This window comes from Misgurnus anguillicaudatus, chromosome 17 (genome assembly GCF_027580225.2).
Source record: "Misgurnus anguillicaudatus chromosome 17, ASM2758022v2, whole genome shotgun sequence".
NCBI classification, from domain to species: Eukaryota; Metazoa; Chordata; class Actinopteri; order Cypriniformes; family Cobitidae; genus Misgurnus; species Misgurnus anguillicaudatus.
Window position 1 is genome coordinate 25,775,234 of NC_073353.2, and position 25,273 is coordinate 25,800,506.

The window sequence follows — 25,273 nt, forward strand, 5'->3', positions numbered from 1 at the left end:
CTGCCTAACCCAACATTTTTTTTGTGTACAATATACACACATATGATTGTAATGATTAAAAATTTTGTAATAACAAATGCCGTCAAAAATTGTTTTAGCATTTTATTTAGCAGGTTTTGTAGTTATTATATATATATATATATATATATATATATATATATATATATATATATATATATATATATATATATTTTTTTTTTTTTTTTTTTGGAAAAGTAATGTAACTAGTAGTGTAACCAATTACTGTTGGCTCGGAGTAATAATAATATTACTTTTGAAAGGAATAACTAGTAATGAGTATTTTTTGAGTAACTAGCCCAACACTGTTGCTGACTGTCAAATGAAACAATAAATACAAAATATTTTTTGTCTCTTTTTTAATATGTTAATTTGAAGGACAGTATGAAATTAATAACTAACATTTCGATTGGATAGAGTCAATGCAAAACAAATTTATGAAAGACAAACAAACACTTTTTTTCCCCAGTGAGCATTGTTGCTTTAAGTGGAAGTCGGACAAACAGAAACACATTGTAAAAATAAGACAACTTATGAAAGTCCCAAAGAGACCAATGATCACTTTGAAGTTTGACACTTGATCGTGTCGTGACTGGCAGATCATTCCAAATGTGGAACAGATCCAGAGAAGGTACGCGATAGTGATTTTTTCCCTTTTTGAGACGGCACCACAAGCCGTCGCTTGGTGAGAGAGCGCAGGGAACGAGAGAGTATGTAGGTCTGTAAAGCGAGTGAAGGTATAAGGGGTGCTGTCCCAGTGGTGGTTTTAAAGGCTAGGAGCAGAGCTTTGAATTTGATGCGAGCTGCTATAGGAAGCCAGTGTAACTTGACAAAGAGAGGAGTGACGTGCGCCCTCCTTGGCTCATTAAAGACCACTTTTGCCGCTGCATTCTGAATCATTTGTAGAGGTTTGGTTGTGCAGGCTGGAAGACCGGTCAGTAACCCATTGCAATAGTCCAGTCTGGGACAGGACAAGAGCCTAGACAAGGACTTGCGTAGCATGCTCATTTAGGAAAAGTCTAATTTTCCAAATATTGTAGAGGATGAATCTACAAGAGTGGGTGGTGCTGGCAACATGCCCCGAGAACTAAGCTGGTCATCAATGACCACTCCCAGGTTTCTGGCTTTCCTGGAAGGCGTAATGGTCGAATAATCTAACTGAATGGAAAGGTTGTGATGAATCTTAGGGTCAGATGATATGACAAGCAGTTCCATCTTTGCGAGGTTCAGCTGGAGATGGCGATCCTTCATCCAGAGGGAAATGTCCCTCAGGCATGCTAAGGTGCGGGAAGAAACCGTGGGATCTTCAGGGTGGAACGACAAGTGGAGTTGTGTGTCATTCGCATAGCAGTGGTAGGAAAAGCCATGTTTCTGAATGACAGATCTAAGACTAAGGGGCTTTTTACACCTGGTCACTTCATGCGTTTCTCTGATCGGATAGCTATCTGATTTGTTAAAACTGCTCTATTTACATTTGGCCACATAAATGCGTCTTGGCAAAACGGATATGAATCTGATCTTTTACCCCCACCCAAAATGCAAATACACTATTTATTACTCCGCCTTAAAAACTTAAGATGACGTTTATGCAACAATAGGCAGCACTTACTGTATGCTTTACTGTATGTTGGGCAGGGGACGTGCGTCTCCTTGCTCGGCATGAGCTGAAGCTCGCAGTACAGCGCAGCAGGAGAGCGTGGTGATTTAATGCAGGTCCATGATGGGAAAAACATTCACAAAACTCCCTCTTAACGTTTTATTTCTTTGTTTAATATCATTTTTCATTATTTAACATCTTTTATTGATTCTAGGAAGCTTTTTTACCCGCTGCCGTCGCTCCATAAAGCAACGAGCGTGGTGTCTTTGTTTGTTTGCCTCTTTGACGGCTAACTTCTGGTTGACGTGCTTACGTTTGGGAGGAGTTATGCGCTGAAAGATGTGGTTTCATCAACCAGATGTATTTACACTTCCAGTTTCATCTGAAATGTGTCCCAGACCACCTCCTGAAGTGGTTTGAGCATTTACACCTGGCATTTACAATCGGATAGCTATCCGATCAGCGAAAACGCATGAAGTGACCAGGTGTAAAAAGCCCCTAAGATTACTAAGATGATCCAGAAATCCAGCTGAATTCAATCAATTATACTGACCCCTGATATGTTTCCAGTTTTGTGTGCCATATTCATCAAGTGGTCCATGGGCATGACGTCTGAGGCTGAATCTGAATGCATGAATCAAAATCACACCTGAACAGAAGCTGGTAGAGTAAAGCAAAATACTCAAAGCTCAGACTCATCATGATAGAATAATTTTATGCAAACAGTATATTTAAATTTTTAAGAATTTATACGTCAATGTTACTTATTGATTTTTGTTCGAAATAAAGATAAACAGGGGTTTGTGAACAAAAACCATTTTGTATCATACTCATTCCTGTCTTGTTCAGTCATGTTTTCTCTGAAACAGCACACTCATCCGTTGATTTCAAATTTTGGCAGAGAAATGAATGGTCACATGCATTCAAACTCTCACGTACACACACTCTCCATCTGTTGCTAATGGAGCCTCTTGTCTAAAAACGAGTGTAGCCAATGGCTGGACACTCCGGAAGTCTCTGTGTCAATCAGTTGCCTTGCCCCACCCTCCTATGTGGTTTACCCTGTTTTAGGACCACCACAACATTTTATTGAATTCAACAGCCTCCCTGCCTCCCTAACCCCTCAAAAACAACATCTATACTACATCCTGTAGGCCTTAGATGTTGATCATCTCTGTAAGCAATTTAGGGCTGTAATGATTTTGTGACTTGTTATGCTAATTACGATGGCCTTCCCTGTCTGTGAGAGCTAGTTGTGGATTTATTAGTCACTGGCTGGGAGGAAAGAGGTAGTGGTAATTAATCCTGTTAACCAAGGATAATTAGGCAAAAAATAGCCCCTGCCAATGGCTTTAGGTACAAGGAGTGGCAGTAACCCTGGTTCCTGTGTTTTATTTAACAGTTAATGCTTCCTCTGCTTTCTACTTCCTCTCGGGTCTGTGCAAATGTGCCGACCTTGTTCCCTGGGCGTCAGGAGTTCTGCTTAAAGGGCCCACGGGCTTCTTTAAATGCATCAGCACCTTGTTGCAAAGACACACATAGTTATTATCCAATGGCACGTGCAGTATTTCCTGTGTGTGACTATAGAGCCCCAAGCTCATCTGAAGAATATTAAAATGGTAGGTCAAATAAAATATCAAAAGTTCAATCTGTTCAGAGGATGCTATTTAATTTTACCCTGACAAAGTTGAGTGTCAAGATTAACCACCTAAGGATATCCATTGTTCTAATTTATCAATTTTCTTTCTCTGATATAATATACTGTCGAAACGAAAAGGCAAAGACTCTTTCACACAAAGAAAAATGCATAAGGCAAAGTCCAGTTTTGTTATAATATTAACTAAAGTTGCCAGTGTCTTATTATTATTTCATCTTATTATATATCTTATTATACAATCTTGTCTTGAGTAAGGAAGACCAGCAGTTTAAAGTAAATATGTAATTAATACCAGACGTTTTAGCAGCACCTGCAACAACATCCCGCTCAAAAATTTTCCATACACTGTCCCTTCACCCTTAGGCCCTGTGTCCACCAAGCATCTAAACGCAGCTGGAAATGCAAGGCGAATGCCGACTGTGGGCACTTGTAAGTGTTTCCTTATCTGAGCGCTTTGGCCTTACACATATCTTTTTTATTTAACATCTTATTTTTTAACAAGATTTGTTAATGTTATAGGTTTGCTCACAAATGTGTCGATATTTATAGACTGTTTCAGCAGCAACAACATAAACCGACGGACTAAACACAACTTTCGGAGTCCTTTACAGTGGTTTATTTCTGATAGGGAAATAAATGACAAGTAAATTAACTTTGTTCTTATATCATACACATAACACATATCAACTGTTACACTAAAGCTATGTTTACACGCAAATGATCTGAAAAGAAAACGCGAAAGTGGCGTTGCGTTATCACTTTTTATTCCACAATTATACGAGCGTTTTGAGGGGGAAATCTGCGTGCATATGGTGACGCAAAAGTGTGTGATATTCAATGTAGTATGCACTCCAGGTGGCTATGTGGCAATGTGAAGCACTGACACACAACAACACCAAGTTTGCCCGCCTGCGTACAACCTTCTTCCTTGTTCTCCCAGGTCTTGTCCAAAGCCGTCTGGTTTGCCTCCGACAAATTGGTGCATCAACAATTTGATGGAGGTAATTAATGCGCTTTCTGCGATCAGTAATACTAGCTGTGAATATTTCGTACAACAGCTTGAAAGACTCTTGTATATTTTTCAGAGCTGCTATGGCAACGTGAAGGTCCGACGTATGGAAATAATCCGACATGTTTGTTGTTATTGTCCTGAACTGGCGCATGCCTGTGACGTAAACGCGTACGCGACAAGAGCCACCATGAGCATACTTTTGCGTTTTTACCATTTAGACGGGAACGCAACGGTAGATCATTTTTAAGGTTTCCACTCTGAAGGGTGGTTTCATGTTTTTGCGTTTTTAAGCCCCAAAAACACAGTCGCCGTGTAAACGAAAGGCACGTCCGATAAAATATTTGTACGTTTTTACCCTTGAGCATTCTTGTGTAAACAGACCATGAGCTAGGGTTACTGTGTAAAATTAATGTATACAATGTTTGCTGCAGGTCCTTGAATTCTTGTCTCCACACTTCTTGTGATGCATGCAAACTTAAACATTAGGTTTAAAGGTATTTGTTTCAGAGATCAGTTTATACCTGGGACACACTGGACGATTTTTACATCTTAAACGATTTTAAATCCATGGGCGAGCACAGGCATGGGCGACAGTAAGGACAGTTTGAAGTGATTTTTAACAACAAAATCCTCAGAACGCACACACTGGATGATTTGACCAGAGCACGAGATCACACACGTGATTACTTTAGTAACGATTTCAAAGTGACGTGAAATATCACAGAAACCAGGATCAAACGTGACTTATAAATGTTGTGGTAATTCTTGCATGAGACATTATAAAGCACTTGCCCTTTTGCCAAAGTTGATATACTTTCTCAATAATCCTCTTTCATGTCATATTTGTGGATGTCTTGTTTCAGCTATAAAAGCACGCAACGTCTGGTTGAAAATATATCGCCTGCCACTGAACTTTGAGCTTTATCATTTGCAGGTATTATTTATGCTCTAACAGCAACATTACACACTAACTAAAGTTTGAAAAATGGGATCAGTAAGAATGTGACCTTTAACAATGGTCATAAGTTTTAATGTTAAAGATAACCAAACCATAACTTTTAAGAAACAAACAAAAGAAGAAATGTGACCGTTTTGTTTTTAAAGGGCACGGGCAAAGGCGTCTTGATGCATTTTGTCACCGGAGGTCACATTCACTCCCAAAGAGAGCGACCATAAGGTGACAGACCTTTCTTAATTGCATTAGAAAATAATTAAATGGATGAACTAATTCGCCCAATATGTATGTGAGTCTAACTTAATTAAAGAAACAAACTCAAATCAACCTTCAGCAAGAAAAAAAGAAGTGTGTATACTCAGCGTGAACTTGTCTAGCCCCTGAGCATCCCGCAGGAGGTAGTTTTAACATCTTTAGTATGTTTATTGTCACTGTCACATATAGAATAGGAGGCAAGGACATCCGCAAAGGAGAGGCCAAAAGTAAAGGCAGGTAAGAGCACTTGACGTTCCCCCTCTAAAGTAAAGCCCCCATTAATTACATCATTTAAATAATTATTTCCTTGATTTGTTTGCCTCATCTTCTCCCACCTTTCCTCCCCCTCCCATATTTATTCATTTTGTTCCTTCTCTTCTTCTTGGAGGTTTTCACCATATGGTTGCGGATCAAGTAATGTCAAACATTTTGCCCTTGCAAGTTTTTGCAATTTGCAGTTTTCAAACGTGAGACCTGTTGAAGGCGCAAGTGATAATGGACGTGCTCTACCCCCTACCGCCTCTGTCCCACCATATCTTTCTTCAATTAATGCTACAGCGGGAGCTTCGTGTAATAACACTTGCGCTTGTGGTCTGTCCACGTGAAGGGGAGGGGGTCTGGTATCGGACGGAAAGTGAGAGAGACGGGTGCGAGAGATAAAAAGCGAGCGAGAGAGAAAGTAGGTGGGTTAAAAAAACTAATTAAAATGCCACTGTTGTGCACACATGTGAACGTTGCATGTTAGCTGTGTGCATAGGAGAGCTTATATTGTGTTTCTAGGCAGACGAGAGCATGCAAAGCTTTGTCTATCATTATTGCTGTGAGCAATCAGGGAGATGCCAGCAGGACAGTGGACGCGTTGACAGCTGTAATTATGTATCTCTATGGTGATCACTTTTGGCTTGTCATGGAGGCCAGGCTGGCTCTTCCCTCTCTCTGGTATTTCATCAGATTGGGCTGTCACTTGTCTGGTGGACGGTGGTTGTAGCGTGTGTTGTGTGTATGTGCGGGACTTAAGAAGGGGGTCTCTTGTACGTCTCAGCCCCTGTGACGAAATCTGCCGAAGAATGTTTAATTACATGCAGTAGGGCTCTTTTTCTGACCAGGCCGGGAGGCGCAGACTCATACTCTTTCATCCTGCATCTCTTCCACTACAGGCCTGTTTGGCCATCTTTCATATGGCTCTAAAGGAGCCAAACAGAGGAGAGAAAAGCCAGCCGTCCCTCTATAAAAACATCTTCTGTCTTCTACACTTCATTTAAAGTATTTTCTCAACTGCTTGCATTAAATATCACTTTAAGAGAATAATTAACCAAAATAATAATGATAATTGTAGTTTTTAACGCAAGACTGCAATTAATTAAAAAAGTAATTATGATAAAGTAATTAAATAAATTATAGGGAGTGTAAACGAGTTCTCATCCATACAGCAAATTTTAATTTGCCTTATACAAATTATATTTAAAAACAACACATGATAACTTGCCTGTGTTATTTCCATGTCATTATGTGACATGACTTTTGTACCTCAATAAATAAATAAAAATATTAGTAAACTGTCACATCATTTCTTGTGTGGAGGTGAAATCTGAAATAGCAGAAACTTTTCTGGAAAGGTTGGGGTTAGGGAAAGGGGATAAAATATACAGTTTGTGCGGTATAAAAACCATTACGTCTATGAAATGTCCTTACAAAACATAAAAAACAATGTGTGTGTGTTTGTGCGTGCGTGCGTACATGCATGTATACAGCTGTACAGATAGTAACTAAGATCATGTGTTCATCCTGCTTATATGTAGATCAGAAAGCTTTGTGGCTTTATTTAGACATGGTGTACAAGACATCATGAAGCTGGAGATTTTGTGAGGACAGACTATCATAACCCTCCTCGTGCCCCCAACAGGAAGTAGGCTTGTTTTTATTGCACCCCCGTGTCCTTTAATGTGTAAGATGAAAGCGAAATGTATCTGTGGTGTTTTTTCTTAGCCTTTTATGGCTTGCTAATTCATATTTAAGGAAAGAGGAAAACATAAACACATTGTTGTGAGAGTGCTTTTAAATTTTGATTCATTTATAGTTTCTTATTTATGCACTTCCTGGAACCTTAAAAAAGACGGTCCCCAACTGTGACTTTGTGCGCTGTTTTCCTTGTCTCTGAACATGATTTTAAGCAAACACTACTGTGCATTTCCTTAAAATTATTTGCAGGGATTTTACTCAACCGAATAATGTCTAAGAAAGGTTATATTATGAGGGATTTTTCATTTCTAGCCTGTCATATAAGGTTATGTAGTTCTGTAGCATGGGGTATGAATGCAAAGGTTATGGGCAGTGTTGGGGGTAACGCATTACAGGTAACGCGCATTAAGTAATAATATTAATTTTCTGAAGTAACGAGTAAAGTAATGCATTACTTTATAAATGTACGCATTAATATTTAAGTTACTTTTTTAAAAAAGTAACGCAAGTTACTTTTCAGTTCAATTAATTTAATTTAAAAATAAAATAATGTACTGAATTAAACTGAACATATTAATGTAGAATTACACACTCTGTGCGCCTGAGCGGGAACAGCTTGAGTCAGAAACGGAGATGGCAGGCTAGAGCTTGACATTTTTGCGATCATAAAAAAACACCTGCAAGGCCTGAAAGAGATAAAGCCATAGCCAAGCAAGAAAAAGTAACGCAAAGTAACTTAAAAGTAACGTAAGCTAGCCTGGGTTTCTCCACGCTGTTTTGCGCGCAAATTTATTCACTCTGCAAGTCTAGCATGGAAACTATGGACTTTTTGCCCCTGAAATAGGGAACCAATCACAGAACGGGGAGGGGGCAGCAAGATAATGACGACGTCCATGCGACACACCGAAGCAGTTTTGTTTATTCCACACAGCAGACGCGAAGTTACTTTCAATGCAGCCTTAGCTAGTGTTCTACGTAGTTTTGAACGCACGTTTATTTAAAAAAAGCTAAACAAATTCATATCCAAGAAGGATGTTTGATATGGCAAGACATGATAGCCACAGAGTTTTATAGGACCAACCTGCTAGGCATCATCGTCGACGAAGTACAATTAACTTATAAATGGTAAGTGGTATTTATAAATATCATATTGTCATTATTCATGTACTGTGGTTGTCACAGTGGTACTAAGTTGTGTTGCTTTTCAATATCAATATACAGCTACCGGTTCAGTTGCATAGCTTGCAGCTGTGTGCACACGTAGCGTTACCGATAAAAGTTTTTTTTAAGTTTGAATTGATGTCGCTCTACATACGTCATCTGGTATAATTTATAACGATTGGCTATGAGCTACGTACAGACGCATTTGATAGACATTCGTAGCGCCCAATAAACGGCTCTGGGCATTCGTAAACCACGCCTCAAATACGAGAAAATGAGCATATGGTTCCCAGATCACATCTCACTCTCTATGAGACTGGTCTGGTGTTAGCCAGGCTAAACGTAAGCATTACTTTCCATGAAAAGTAACCAAGTAACGCAATTAGTTACTTTTTGGGGAGTAACTTAATATTGTAATGCATTACTTTTAAAAGTAACTTTCCCCAACACTGGTTATGGGTTTGAATTCCAGACAAGATAGATACAAATCAATTAAGAGCAAAACTTGAATTCACTAATTTTGGGTAAAAGTGTCCTCTGAATGCATATATATCAAATAATGTATAGTATTTGAATTGTTGTTGTCTCTGTGCCTTCTTGACTTCTTTCTCGTTGGTTGCAACATACAGGAGGCAGCGGGTATGAGGTGCGACTCCATGCACTGTACTGCTAGTGAGACTAGTGGTTTGTGATGTGCCAAGTCTAGCTTCTTTAATACAATATCAAAGACACAATCAAAGGCATCATTTTCTCCAGCAGCCTGCCTCTGTGCATGGCTGTGTGCCTTTCTGCTTTCTCCATCCTCTTACGGAAAACACAACTGCTTGAAATGTTTATCATGCGCTATAATATATTATATATTTTTTTCTATATGGTGCTTTGTATTTGTTTTGATGGGTTAGGCACATTTGACTGCAGTATCAAACAATGTGGATTTTCACTGTTTGTCATTGTTATTTGCAGTGTAACCCTTACACCTGGGTGGCTCTCAGGCCCTGTTTACACCTTATAGCAATAAGGTCCGGGGCAGATCTGTTCCGGGTCTGCTCCAAAATCAGCAGCTCCGGTCTGGATCCATTGCACATTTATTATCAGTGTAAGATGCGTTTTGGTCAATCAGATCTATTATTTTTTTTCACAAGATGACTTTTGTGTCTTGCAGTAATAATGCTAAACAGCAAATCTATAACACAGAAAGAAAGACAGCTTTGGCACCATTGTATCTTCCATGGGTCTCTTATAAAACAGTATAATTATTCAATTGTTCATTATGGATTTTTTTCAAGGACATTCTCTGTTCTTGCATGTTGGCATCAATCTACTGATCATAAAATATCTGTCCGATGCCAACGGACTGGGCTTAATATAATATACAATGTTTATGATAAACAAGATGTCTGAATGAGCCACTTATGCCCTGCTTGGATGAAGTGTATGACAAATTCTCCAGAGATTTGCTCTGTCAAGGTAGGCTTAAAATTTCACTGCTAAAGTAACTTATTGCGCTCTTATAAGTAAAGACAGGCAATGACAGTCAGATGTGGTGAGGGCTCTGAGCATATGGTCTTATGATTGAAACCTGTTCTAATCAAATTATGCTTTTTAGAATAAAATAAAGGAATAATTGACACAACCGATGCTGCTACAGATTCAGACAGTTGTTGACTCGAGGCTGACACACATCAGCCAGAGATTCGAGTAAAATTGAAAAGATACCTGGCACAGTATGTTCAGATGCGTGGCACAAAATAATCATATCGCTGTCGGTTAGTGGTCCAAATTCTTTGTGTGAAATTAAGATAAAACGGCTGGAACAGGTTTCAAATGAACAAATTAAATATGATTTAACCAATTAACTACAAATTGAAATTTAGAAATAAAATGTTTTTCTTTTTTTAAATGAGACGACAGTAGAAATTAGCAGCACTTAGCTTATCTGAAAAAAGCTACAAAGAAAATTCACATCTTTTCAAATTATAGGGTTTCACAAGTGCTTTTATAATTCTTGATAATGGTGACATTTTCCACATCTCTTCTTTTCCAATATTATTATTATTATGATGTTGTGGCGCATTTCCCACATGCTTTTAAAATCACTGACAGCGTTCAGCGTCCAACCCTAATCATCAGCATCCGTTTCAGGTCACCTGAAATGACTCGCTTCTCTAACAGCATTTAGCAAACAGAACTGATGAGCTGAGACGTCGTCCTTTTTAACTGCTAAGATAATGAAGTACTGTGGGATCTGACTCTGTGCCGGCCAGGGCAGGTTGGAGTAAGTTCGGCCCAGCGCTGGGAAATGGAGTGTGGGCCAGAGCGCCGTGGCAGGTGCCTGTGTCAGCAGTATTGCCGGCCAAGGGGAGAGGTCAATCTCACACCTCCAGCAGGTGGGACACGAGCTTGCATTAATGATGCTTACAGTGAGATAGCTGCAGTGTCAGGGGGAGAAGAAAGCATCGAGCCAGGTGTCTCATCTAGCTATGAGACTTTCACAGGAACACGGGTAACAGGCTTCTAAATTAGGAATGCTTGGCTGATGAAGTTGTTTGGATGGTGAAGAATTTCATTTACCATCATTTGTTTCCAGTAAGGAACTATTAATATGCCATAAAATAGTGTTTGTTTCACATGAAGCACAATTATATTTATTTAAAGGTCCCGTTCTTTCTGTATTTTTGAAGCTTCGATTGTGTTTACAGTGTGCAATATAACATGTGTTCATGTTTCATGTGTAAAAAAGTGGTATTTTTGTGGTATATTACAATTTACTTATCTCTATAGCGCTGTTTTCACTGTCCTAAAAACGGGCTGATGTATTCCTCGTTCTATAAAGTCTCCCATTCAGAAATACGTAACGAGTTCTGGTTGTGTAGCTTGTTTAGTGGGTTGTGATTCGACAGCAGCTTAGCTTGCCGTTAGCTTAGCTGGCGACTGACATATTCCTGTGGGTGGAGTTTAGTCAAAAAACTGTTCTACTGACGTCATTAAAGCAGGAAGTAGAGGACTGTAGTCCTAACCGGCTGTTCGCTGTAGGCTTTAAGAGGGGAATTCTGTTAAAGAATATAAATTGCCTGGCAGATAACTTTGAGCTTTATCATTTTACAGGTATTATTTATGCTATTATTGCAACATTACACACTTACTAGGGTTTAAAAATGGGATAAGTAGGAACGTGACCTTTAATAAATAAAAGGAAAGAGGTTTATTAGACTTTGTTTAGCATACATTTGTGGCAGCAGTGCATGTGTTTTTTGTGTAGTATTTTATACAAAGAAAAATCCACAACGCAAGCCTATGAGCAAGAGTCAATTTTTGAGCTCTTTTTAAGATTGCTAGAGTGGCTTCTTGCTGTGAGTGTCTTCAGCATGTTAGCAAAAGCGGTATAAGTATAAATGTGGCCGGATGCATTCATAGAATAAGATTGGCAATGATTTTGCTATTTGCCCGCTGCTGAACCATCTGTAATGCTGAAAGGGATATGCTGTTTAAATCCTCTATGAGTCTCTTTATTCTTTTGAACACACACAAAAAATATATTTTGACAAATGAGGTAACCACACCGTTCTTCCATAGTAGGAAAAACGAATACTATGAAAGTCAATGGGTACCGTCAACTTTGCTTAAAGGGGCCATGGCATGAAAATCTGACTTTTTCCATGTTTAAGTGCTATGATTGGGTCCCCAGTGCTTCTATTAACCTAGAAAATGTAAAAAAGATCAACCCAGTAACTTAGTTTTTGTAAACCATTCTCTACAAGTACATGAAAAAATAGGTTGTTGAAATTTGGCTCTCCTTATGATAAGAAGCTCTTATTATAATAATACCACCCCTTAATCTGCACTATCCAATCACAGCACTGCCATTTAGTGCAGAGAAAAGCACAATTGAGTTTTAATTGCAACAAACCACCATCATTGTGATCAGTGTTTAAATTTCATCAGCTCATTTGCATTTTAAAGGACATACCCAAAATGGCACATTTTTGTTCACACCTACAAAGTAGCAATTTTAACATGCTATAATAAATTATTTATATGGTATTTTGAGCTTAAACTTCACATGTGCTCTGGGGACACCAAAGATTTATTTGACATCAAAGTCTTGTGCCACAGCCCCTTCAAATCTATGATCAAAATATCTTCTTCTGTGTTCAACCCTTTACTTGGCACACCTTTTTTTTTGAGTAAGGGGTGAAAAGGTGATTTACCCCTTCACATTAATATCTGGCATTTCTTTGGTCTAGAAGCTTAATTTTCATCTTCTTTTAAAAAGACACTTTACATTTTTTTACGGAAGTGTCTGGAGGTGAAAATGTTAAATAAGAAAAAATATTTATAGCAGTTTAAATATATTGTAATAAATAAATATTATACATAAAATTATTTAAAAAATGAAGTTTGTGTTGGTTTGCTGCATACTCTAGTCACACATTAATAAATTACAGTCACTGTATTATTATTACTGCTAAAAGGTTTTGCAATATGTAAACTACATTCTTAGACCTTTCCATCAATATATAGTGTGTCGTGATAGATTAACATTTACATTTAGATTAACATTAAAATTTACATGAAAAATATTGAAGTAAACTCATGTATTTCGCTCACGGGACAGTGCCAGTTAACGGGTTAAGAAAATAAACTACTGGTTTACAACAACATGAGGGTGAGTAAATAATGAAAGGAATTTTCACTTTTGGGTGAATATTCCCTTTAAGTAATCTATTTTCAACCATTCTCATTATACTGAATATCATTTAGCATTAATTATTTGTCACTTATTTTTAATAATGATAAAAAATACACTGGCTGCTTTTTCTTTTCTTAAAATAGAGCTGAAATTAATCTTAATTATCTGTTTGAATTTGTCGTAATTTCTTTATTTGTAAAAAAAATAGTTTTCCATTTCAAGTATAAAATATTATTATACTGCCAGTCTACATGTTAGACAGTTATGCCCTGATATTTGTTTCATTGTTACAGTTAACCCTTCTCGCCCATTTGCTCTATTAAACGATATACTCATATTTCTATTTTTCGATTCCGCATCTGGCCTGAAATGTGCTGAAAGGGGGGACATCATCTCCCCACGTTTCCATTTTTCTCTGAGATCAGGAGAATTTGTTGGCCCCTTTTGATCCTTTCAGTATACTCTGGTTTAATATCTGGCCAGTGTTTTTCAAGCAGCAGGTAGTCACAGGGAAGCTGTTCTAGGGTCATCACTCTTTTGTGTCACTGTTATTCACACACAGATGGAGACCTTTGAACTTTGACAGAGGTCATTTTAAAATGTATTTTTTTATTGATTTCTGTTTTAGTTGGGATAAAACCTTTGGAAAGGAAGACAAGAAAAAATAAAAACATTTCTAGCCCTCCTACATGTAAAATTATCAAGTTATGAAGCATTTTGAAGATGACATTTTTTAGTACATCAAATTTCATTGTTACTTAAGCAAAGCTTTTTATTTATTTATTTTTTTTAAAAAAGGGGGTGTACAATGGTAGACATTTTGGCAAGCGTCCAGCAAATTCTAGACAGGTTTGATCTGCCTTTCATGGCTTTTTTACATGCTATATTAGAGTAATAGCAGGGTGCCGCTGACAGTCTGTGGACAGGCTACACTTTCAAAAGCATCTTAACATGAGAGATGAAATAGGAACAAGGAGTCCTAATCTTACAGCACATCAGTGAGAACCGTCTGTGCTTTTGTTTTTCATGGGCCATGAAATAATGGCACTGTATTGCTATTGCAATGTTGTCCTCTCTATGTCTTCTATGTCATAGCTGTTGTGTATGAAATTAAAGCTCATTAGTGTTCTTTAACATCAAAGTCAAACAAAAATATTCAACCTTGCTATATGGTGCGGTGTAAAGTGCAGAATACCTTGTCATTGGCCAATAGTAGTTGAATAAGATTTTCCTGTCAATAATAAATCAGTATGCGTGTGGATACAAAGCAACAGACTTCATAGCACGTTTGAACTGTGCTATGAATTTTTTATTTGTTAATGGTACACATAGCGTTACCATAATCATTACTTTACCTTTTGAGTTATGAAGCTGTAAACCATGAAAAATTTTATTTGTTTGTAATCCGTGACGCATTCTACACCAACAGGCTTCCAAGTGTTGCATACAGTGCCCACTATATACCTGACCTCCTTTTTGTATTTTTTCTACAGGGTGGTCCCATCTTTTCTTTGTAATGACCGAGTATCTAGTTCAGGGTGCATTAGGCTAACTTCATACCTCATTTGATGTGAGGTCTGTTTATGTGATCAATTGCTTGAGTGAAGTCGCCAGATTCTTTCATCAGGCGTCCGCTCACAGAAGGAGGTAAGGACAGAGCTCCGGGCTCAAACCTATCTGCTTTCATGATGTCTGTCCCTCAACTGACTTCAGAACAGTGTTTATGTTCACACACAGTAGATGGAAGGTTCTATAGATCATTAACCGCACAGCAATATCTCTTATAGCTGTCAACACGTGTCGGTTGTAACTTGCTTGTGGTCGCAGGTGAACAAGGACCCGTGAGGTTTGTTAACTTAGTGTGGTGAAGTTTTGATAGATGTAATAAAGCAATGACTGTCACAAGCACCTGAGAAAGACTTCAGACCACTGTGAATGGAGCTGGGAATGTTTTGGTCATGGTTAGAATTGATCTAACCAAAATTCTTGTACACTGTGAGAAGACATGGTTAAAAATGGTCCAAAGCTGTCACTAGGGCAGTGCCCTTTAAAAAGGGCCTAATATGTACCATTTCTATATATTTGCACAGATGTGTATGTATTTGGTAGTAATAAGTGGCTTTGAGGTAGACTACTAATATGCACTATTTGGTAACAATATGTGGTATCAATATGAACACTTTAGGTGCAAAGGTGTACTTTTTTTGTCAGTGCAGTATTTATTAAGTATGTGGCACAGTTATAGTTTTTTTAGGTTATACGTCAATTAGAATATAAGTGTTATAATTTTTGACCCAAAAGAAATCTTTTGTCATCCATTCAATTCAATTTCAATTAAATTTTATTTATATAGCACTTTTCACAATTGGTAATTGTTTTAAAGCAGCTTTACATTAATAGAAGCAGGGGAAAACACAGAAAAATCGACAGACAATATAAGTAGCAGAAAACCGCGGCTATTAATAAACTTTACAAGTGAGCATATTAGTAATCTATCGTATACAAGAGGGTGCTAAGTTAAACCAATGTCGGCTTGAAAAACCCACATAGGAGAAATAGGAGAGACTTTATTTTAGCCTGGGAGGAAGAAAAAAGTCCTAGGAGGGAAAAAACCCTTGGGAGATATATATATATATATATATATATATATATATATATATATATATATATATATATATATATATATAGTAGTAAATGGTATGTAAACGGGTAAGAAGAATAAACGGGTTCCGTCGGTGGTCGTTGGTCAGGCATTGGCTGGGCATCACGTTGAAGGATGGCCAGTAGATCAGTGGTGTGTTGACCTCCGGAACTGGGTCTGTTTGTCTCAATGTCCTCGGGTTCGAGGACAAGACAGGGAGAGAGCAACAACATCCTATTAACGTAGGGGCCGTTCGCATGTAATACAAGTGTCACAAAGTGTTGTTTTAATATATGCTCGATTCTAGAGAGGCTAGCTATTGCGGCGTTAACATTATTATCCAGACGAGTTATGTGAGTGCTTTGTTCCATACAGGCTAACTATTGCGAGATAAGTACATTTGCTAGACAAATTATGTGAATGCTTTGTGAAAGAAAAAAGTCTTAAGTTTAGATTTAAAGTGATCAATTGTGATCCCATTTCTTTCTTATAATGGATGGCTCTGCCGGATCTTGAGCAGGATTGTATGTTTTACAGGATTGGGGTCAGTTAATCTTATCTGTTGAAATTGTTTTGTTATGTTGCCCTGATGCTCAGCTGAAAATCTGATGCACTTAAGTTGTGGTTTTTGGCTTTAAATATTTATAAGGAGCTCCTGCGAATCACTTTGTATTTTACCTGGAGGCATTGTGCACTTGCTAGAGCTACATGTGTATTTGATGTATCTATTATATTTCCAACAAGATTATCAGATCATTGAATTCTGGGCCACGTACAAAGCCATGATAAAACCTGTGTACAATGTTAAAAATGCCATCATAAAGTGTCTTCATTAAGTTTTTGGACACTTAGCCAATCTAAATTTCATTGCATGTAACTTAATGTCATTTTGTAATAAAAACACATCGTTCAAAAGTAGGGCTGTAATGATTAATCGTGCAAATGCGCGTTTTCTCAATGAATGAATTTAAATGAATTACGGTGAAATCTCGGCACATCCGAACGCCAGGGGGCACTCAAATGCAGAAACTCCCTTTGTGCCACAGAAGAAGTAGCATTACAAACGCTATTCCAGGAAATGTCTACAGGAATATTTATATCGCTGTTCTTCAAATTGTTTCAGGTATTTTTATGATAATAAAGAATATTTTGAATGCTTTTTATTTAACGAGTGATAAGTACTTCCTACTGACCAAGTGCAGCCTTACGATTCAGAATCGATTGCAGACAGGCATTTTTAATGGGACAAGCGATTTAATCGTTACATCCCTAATCAAAAGTAAAGTTGTGCGTGCATTTGCGTGTGTGTTGAAGCTGTATTTGAAGCAATAGGTCACTCAAGGGCTGCCATGTACCTTTCACCACTTCCAGATTTCAGTCTTGTGTTGTATATGTATCATTGCGTATTTTGAGTCATTTGGATTGTGCAGATGACATGTATGTGAAGTCCAGTACCTTACTCATGCTGACTGCTACATTTACATGGGAAGCTCACAGCATGTTAGTACAAACAGGGCAGAAAGTGTTTGTTATAGTGGACGCGTGGGGTAACTATAAGTGTCTCTTTGAATCCTGTGGTTTCAGCGACACACTCCCTCTCTGTGTTGGGCATTGTTCACCCACACTTCTCTCCAGGAGTCAGCAGTGTTTCCTGCTGAGGGTCTATACACCAGCATCAGAAGGGGTGTGTTTCAGCACAGCAATGCTTTCTTCTCTGATTCTTCTCCAATCTTGCCTCTTCATCAGCCCATCAGATTGTTTGTCTAATTGTGTGATTGTTTGTCACTGCCGGAAAGAGTTTTTGAACGTTGTCCTGGAGGGTGGGTAAAAATAGTCAGAATTCTGCTAAAAATAGTTATTTTGTACTAATCTGTGATTGGTTGGATTAAATTCTTATGTCTTTGGCTAATCGGAGACATGTACTGTCATTATTTATATATTTTATGCATCTTATGGAATAAGTAAATATGACCGTGCAAGACTCCGGGGTTTCAGATCTTACAGTGTCATGTAAATGAGCAAGCAACCATTAACACAAGTCCCTCTGTAATGTTCAGATCAGTCGCAAAGAGACCTGTCTTATCAGTGGTCCTCCAGCAACTGCAATGCATTTAAAGAGCATCATTTCTTTCCTTTTCTTTAATTTTCCCCTGATCCTCCGGGTCAGCAGCTGTCAGGTATTGAGCCGAGAAGAGGGGGCTGCCCGCTGTTGCTCCACCGTTCTCCGTGACGCATGCCCACCTCCAAGTCACATCTGGTGCCGGGAACGAGCACTCGGATAAGTGAACCGAAGCCGATGGTGCGCCACACAGATGTTGCCCCTGCTTCTTTCCCCTCTAATTCTTCCAAATCTCCTTGAGAGAGAGTCACACACACTTCGGCCGCCTCTCGATAAAAGTTTGCCAAATCAGAGTTTCAGTAACGGTGTTCGTACATTTACCACACTGGTGGGTAGGAAGCACATGGCATGCTGTACCTGTGCCTTATCCTCCTCTGCCCCTCTTCAATCTTGTTAACCGTGTCTATTACACTCAGATCGTCCGAGCGCTTCTGAAATCCTCCCCAGATATCCAGCGGTGGCTGGAAGGCCGTATCTTGTAAATGCACGTCTCTACAGCCTGGTGGGCAGAGCAGGGGGACGAAATTGAATTAGCTGGTATGAACCTGTGGCCTTGAGACGAATAGGTGTGTCAGAAACTAAGCAAAGGCTACAACGAAGAGAAAGTCTTTTGGTCGCTAAGGTCTGTATTTAACTAAAGAACTAATGATGACCAGCCTTGACTGAAAGCTCCAGATTCCAGATCTCCTCTCTGTCCAGATCAGGGGTGAGCCCGGGTCACTCTGTTTCTTCTGAAGAGGAAGCACAAGTCAGGAGATCAAAGAAGGCTGTCTTTTTCTGATCTTTTTCAGTGCTGTCAGCTTTCAAAGCTACATGTGTTAATAAGCATGTTAAATCAGCAACAAAAATCCTTTGCGATTTAAAGTACAGACGACAATGTTGTTATACCAATCCCCATTTACATATAATTATTTATTGTTGTGTGAATAAACAGCCAAAACTAATAAAAAATTCAATATTTAGTCGAAAGCGGTGTTATGTAAACAACTACTTATTCTAGTAATACAGCTTTGAGATTTAAAGCAACACCAAAGAAGTTTTTTTTTACCTTAAAATAACGTTTCCAAAACAGTTTCAGTCGTTCATCCACTTGAAACAGGGTGAACGGCACTTTCGCATTCGCTTTGAAGCCCTCTATCGGCCAAAACCGCGCTAAAGAAGTTTCCAACCGTCGGGTCGCGGTACTGTAGTTTGAGTGAAAACTACAAAAACTTGCTTTACGGCAGACCTACAATCCAATCAAAGCCAGCTTTGCTGCAGTAGGCTTAATTATTTACAACAGTGTTATTGGACAATTCCGTTTCCAACCTGTAGGGGGAGCAAAGAGCAAAAACTCTTTAGTGTTGCTTTAAGTAATTACATTTGGTAAAACTTCTCTTTTCATTGGTTCAATGAAGGGGTGGTTCAATGGTATTTCATGCATTCTGACTTATTAACACAGTTATAAAGATGTTTCCTCATGCTAAACGTAGGCAAAGTGTCAAAAAAGCTGGGCATGTTACAGAGTATTTCTGTGCCGAATGCACTTCGCCAGGGTTCGTACAAGTTTCGAAAAGTTTTTTTCGTTTACGGGTCCAGCTGACGTTTCAGGGGTTTCTATACGTATCACTTATTTAAATGGTCACTTCCGCCGTAAAACCCCACCCACCCGTCAATCAGCGGGAAACGCTAGAACTTACAAACATCACTTCACGCGACAAGCTTTGTTTAATTTCAAAACTCAACAATGGCACGAATGAAGGAGTGTGTTTTTGGATGTAAGGAGAAGAAAGTCAGCATTATGAAAACAATGGATATAGTTTATTATCTGGGGTAGCAGCAGAGTTTTCCATATGTGTTTGATGCGCTGGATTTCATTGTTGCATGCGGTAAGTAAGACTTCTGTCTTATGTTGGAAATAGGCGCGTGCATATTATATAAATGACACAAACATGTAGTGAATCATAACTTAAACAGTGTTGTATAGTGTTGCATGACTCATACTCGCTCCTCCCGCGGTAGTAACTCCTCCTTCTTCATTTTTTCGTACCTTATCTGAAAGAATCGGTAAAGCTAATCTTTCTTTTATAAATCTGATTAAACTAAAGTCTCTTCGGAGATATAAAGGATGTAATACTACCATATAGGTACTCCAGATTAACATCAGAAATGCAGAAACAGTGTGTGTTATGTGAGCTTTAAACCATGGTTACCACAACTTAACCATGGTTTCCCTGAAGTAAACATTGTTCAATCTTGGTTATACAACACTCTAAATTCTGCTGGGTTGTTTTTAACCTAATGCTGGGTAAGGTAGCGTGCACACCAAAGCATTTACGCTGGCGGCCGGTGTATGTTTTCAATTGTTTTCAATGGAAGTGCGGCACTTTTCAAAAAAGCCAGCAGCTGGCGGATTTTTCTTTACTTTTTACGCGCTCGGTGCTGAGTGCCAAGAGTTGAAAAATGTTAAACTTTGGGTAAAACGCTCAGCTCGTCAATGTCAAATCTCACTCGGCTGTTCAATCACAGTGGAGGAGGGGCGGGACAAACATCACAACAACCAATCGGCACATCGTTCACTGACTGATAAAACAAACCAAAAGTATCATAACAACCAAAGCGCCCAATCTGAAAAAAAGCTGGCAAGCGCCTACAGTCGCCATCCGCCTCGTGTTTTCAGCTGCGTTTAAATGTCTTGGTGTGCACGCGCCCTAAATATTAGACAGAACACGTGTTGGGTTATAAATAAACCTATGCTGGGTTGTTGTTAACCTTTGTGTTAAAACAACAAAACAAAAGTTTATTTATTAACCCAAAATGTGTTCTGTCCAATATTTACTCAGCATTGGATTAAAAACAACCCAGCAGAATGAAATTGTAACCAATACGCCAAAAACACGGTTACTACAGTTTAATTATAATTAAACTTAATTTTTATAATTGCAGCATCAGTGCATCTATAGATGCCGGTTTCAGAGACACGATTTCCTGTTTTGTAGTTGTTTTCAAAGCATCATGATTCTAAGCTCTCTTTCACTTTTTGATACGCCACGGTTTGCTGTTGAGTAGGATGAGCTGCACTCCAGGTTTCCTCTCAACGCCTGCCAGCATCACAGGCTACAGCACATACACACAGCCACTCTGATGTCATTGCAGGGGTCTGATGTGGGATCACCTGAATGACCAGATCCTACAACCCTAACAGTGTGTAGAGAAGCAGTGTACGTCTGCTTCCTGCAGGAAATGGCCAGGAGGGATCGATGACGACTGTATTCAACTTGTGCTACCATTTTGTTTAAGTTTCCACTATTATGCTCAAATGCATTGGATCTGACCTCATTCCCCCAACACACCCAGCTCAATAAAAGCCCTGGGTTTATTCTAGGGTCGACTCAGACATGCAGGCTGGCACAGGCGGTGTTTCCCTCTGCGTTTCAAGTACTTCAGAGTGGCATCCTCGGGTGTGGCGGTGGCACGCTTTCTCTGTCGTGTTGACACAGCGTCGGCCGATTTGCCTCCAGCTCTTCCTGTGTGGTGTTTGCCTTTGCAGGCTGGTTGATTTTCCACTCTTTCATTCTTGCTGATCTCTGGCTTTCATTCTCTTTGTTGGGGTCAGAGGTCATCACCTCTTCTCACTCCAGATCAGAGTCTTGTTTTTAGTCACCACACCAGTTTCTACTATTATGGTAGATGTGTTAGCTCTTCACACAAATAACTCTTATAGATGAGTGTTCATTGGGGTTTTTCCAACAATATGAAACATACCCCCCAATTTTTTATGAGGATGTATTTTAAAAAGATCTTAAAGGGACACCACTTTTGTGAAAATGGGCTTATTTTCCAGCTCCCCTAGAGTTAAACATTTGATTTTTACAATTTTGAAATACATTCAGCCGATCTCCGGGTCTGGCGGTAACACTTCTATCATAGCTTAGCATAATTCATTTACTTTGAATAGACCATTAGCATCACGCTCAAAAATAACCAAAGAGTTTTGATATTTTTCCTATAAAACTCGACTCTTCTGTAGTTACATTGTGTATTAAAATGGAAAAATTATTAAAAGTTGCGATTTTCTAGGCTGATATGGCTAGGAACTACACTGTCATTATGGCGTAATAATCAAGGACTTTGCTGCTGTAATGGCTGCAGGAGGCGCAATGATATTATGCAGTGCCCGAAAATAGTCCCCCTGGTAACTTTCAGTAGCAGGGGACTATTTTCGGACGCTGCGTAATATCATTACGCCTGCTGCAACAGATTCAATGGATTGTGCTAAGCTATGCTAAAAGTGGTAGCGCCAGACCCAGAGATCAGCTGAATGGATTCCAAAACGGTAAAAATCAAATGTTTAACTCTAGGGGAGCTGGAAAATGAGCCTATTTTCAAAAAAAAGTAGAGTGTCCCTTTAAATTCAGTATATTTGGATAATCAAAATGGATTTATGCACCTACATGAAGAATATCTAAGATATTTTTTCACTTTTATTTGCATTTGGCCCTGAAACATGTCAGTGTTCCTCTAGTCTCAGCCTCATGGGCTTGAACAATCATCTGATTGAAGGAATTCTACAAAAAATAACAAAATTACCTCTAATTGGTTGGTTTATATGTCAATCAAATGATATTTTGGACGGTCCTTGGAACGCTCTGGAGTCCAAACCTGTCGTCAATCTGAAGTGCTGGCTATGTGAGATTAACCTTGATCCTATTTTCCTAAATACCAAGTTGTAATCTTTCTTTAGGGGTTTGGTTTTAATTAAATACAATGTAAATTGAGTAGATGTTTGAATTTGAAAGTTTATTTGAAGATATAGAAATGCTCCTGAAATACATGAAATGATATAAAGTCTGTTAACTTGACTTCATGTTACTGTTGCCTCAACATCCCCTCCCCTTCTCATCTCACAGAACAGGCTTTTCATTATGGACATTCAGTTCATAACTGCACATCAGAGCGCAGGCCCTCTGCCCCTCTCTGACCAGCCCCAGGTCAGGCAGAACCAGGGGCCAGTGCTGCCCTTTGGTGAGTCTAGAGATTTATTCTAATAAGTACTGCGCTTTTGACAGGTTAAAAGCTGACCTCTGCCGCCCGCCAGATATCCCAGTGTCAGCGTCCTTGTGTTCCCTGTCTGCTTTTATCAGCCAGGCAGGGAAATGTAAATTAAAAGAAGCATAAAAATAGATGATGGGACATGTACCCTTCTTTTTCCCTGTCCTCTTTTTTCATCTACAGTCACGCTTAATACTTTGTGTGCTGGTTGCATCAAACAGAAGAGGTTGCCTGTGATGTCATGTTTAGGGAAGTGTCATTAAGGCTCTGTATTCCGGTATCATCTTCAAACGGATCTACCCAATCAAGCCTCAAACGGCCTGCCCACAGACCGCCCCCAGTCCATTTCACCAATCGTCTGATGCATATTTTACATAAAACTGAAAATCACTTTCTTGATCTAGTAGGCTCTAATTTGTTTGGACTAAATTTATGCAATTTCAGGGAGTGCAGGTTCACATTGTTGATAATATACTGGGATAAAACAATGAACACTTGAGGATGAAATTATCATTTGGTATAAAATAATTTTGCCCGTTATTGCCTTCAATTCTTTTTAAAGGCACTTAGCAAGTAAACTGGATGTTCATGAGGAGATTAAATGCTTTGGACGTTACGCTTTTGTTACACAGAAATTCCAGTGTTGTAAAATCATATGCATTTTTTTCATTTTAAATTATTTTGATATATTTTTATAATCTTAATATATGTAATTTTTCTATGATTTGCGTTTTTTAACATAAACCATCCTACATAATGTAAAGAACATTCTGTTACCATATAACCTTGATATCTTTTATATTGACTGAGTAAGGTCATGTCAAAGATTGAAATTACATTTAAATCAATGAGTAAAATCAAACTTTTGTGCTCCTGATCTCATAATTCGATTATGAGACATTAGCCTGGATTTCACAGACGGGGTCATATATTATTATAGTATAATTTAGGATAAACCCACATGTAAAGACAAAACACACACTTTAAAGTCTTTGTCTTGCCTGCCATAATAAGCTGCATTGTGGGATGTTTAGTCAAAGACTATCTATGTGAGACAAAACCGAGCATGATACTGCTTCAAGGGCCCACGTTTTGCGTCACAATGGAAACGAACAAAGATTTCCGTCTGTCTTCATTTCACCCTTTTTGCTGATAAAGATGAATGTTTGTGTGGCGTATTGGATCAAGCAGGCGCTCTTTTGGTTATTGGAGAGCCTTGTGAATTAGTATGCATTGTTAAACCAGTGTTCGTGGGTTTTCTCAACAATACCTTTGAAAGCTCGTGTGCACAGTTCATCAGTATTATTGTTATCCTTCGGTTGCGGGTTTTTCGCCAGCTGCCGCACCCCACTGGCAAAAGTCTATTCATTTCACTCATTATGCCGCCCTCCACCGTCATCAGCTTACGACTGATGCGCCCGTTCTCCAGGTTTTCCTGACAAATGCATTCCCCTTGACTCTATATGACTGGCTTAATTCCACTTTTTTGATAACAATGAGATGATAACAACTTTGCGATAATTTGATCATGTGTTCTTCTCATCTCCATCTTTCTCTGATTCACTTTCTCTAGAGGGGATCAGGTATACCGTTCACTAATATGTTTCTTGCCTTTATTGTTTCAAAATTCATCTTTCCTTTCGTCTGACATTTGTAATGATGTTCAGGAGGTGCTGTGGGACGGAATAATATTGTTTGCGCAGTGCATGATTTAAAGCTGGGACTATTTGATCCTGTGGTATTTTATTTAGTGCATGTTCTGTATGTTTTTCATGGCATGTTGTCTTTGATGGGCTCAGATGCAGTTGTGTTGGGGGTGGTGTGGAGCAACCGTGTGTTTGGGTGTGCATGTGTCAGGGTGGGTGGTGGGGGTTTTATGTGGTGTCTGATTTTGTTTGTTCTGTATGTTAATAGATTTAAGTGGCACATCTTTGAAGTGCCTACCAGGAGGTCTATGAATGGCTATGTCGTAACAGCTCACAGATGCCATTGTATTCATGACTGTTATTGGTTGAGCGAAGCAATCATCCAAATCCTTGCAACATACCACTATAGAAATATGGACAATCTGATAAACCCTAAGACATCTATATATAGGACTTAATATAACTCAAGTCCTGCTGACAAAAGGTTCAAGTAATAATAACCCATTACCTTTCTCAATTGTTTTGAGTATAT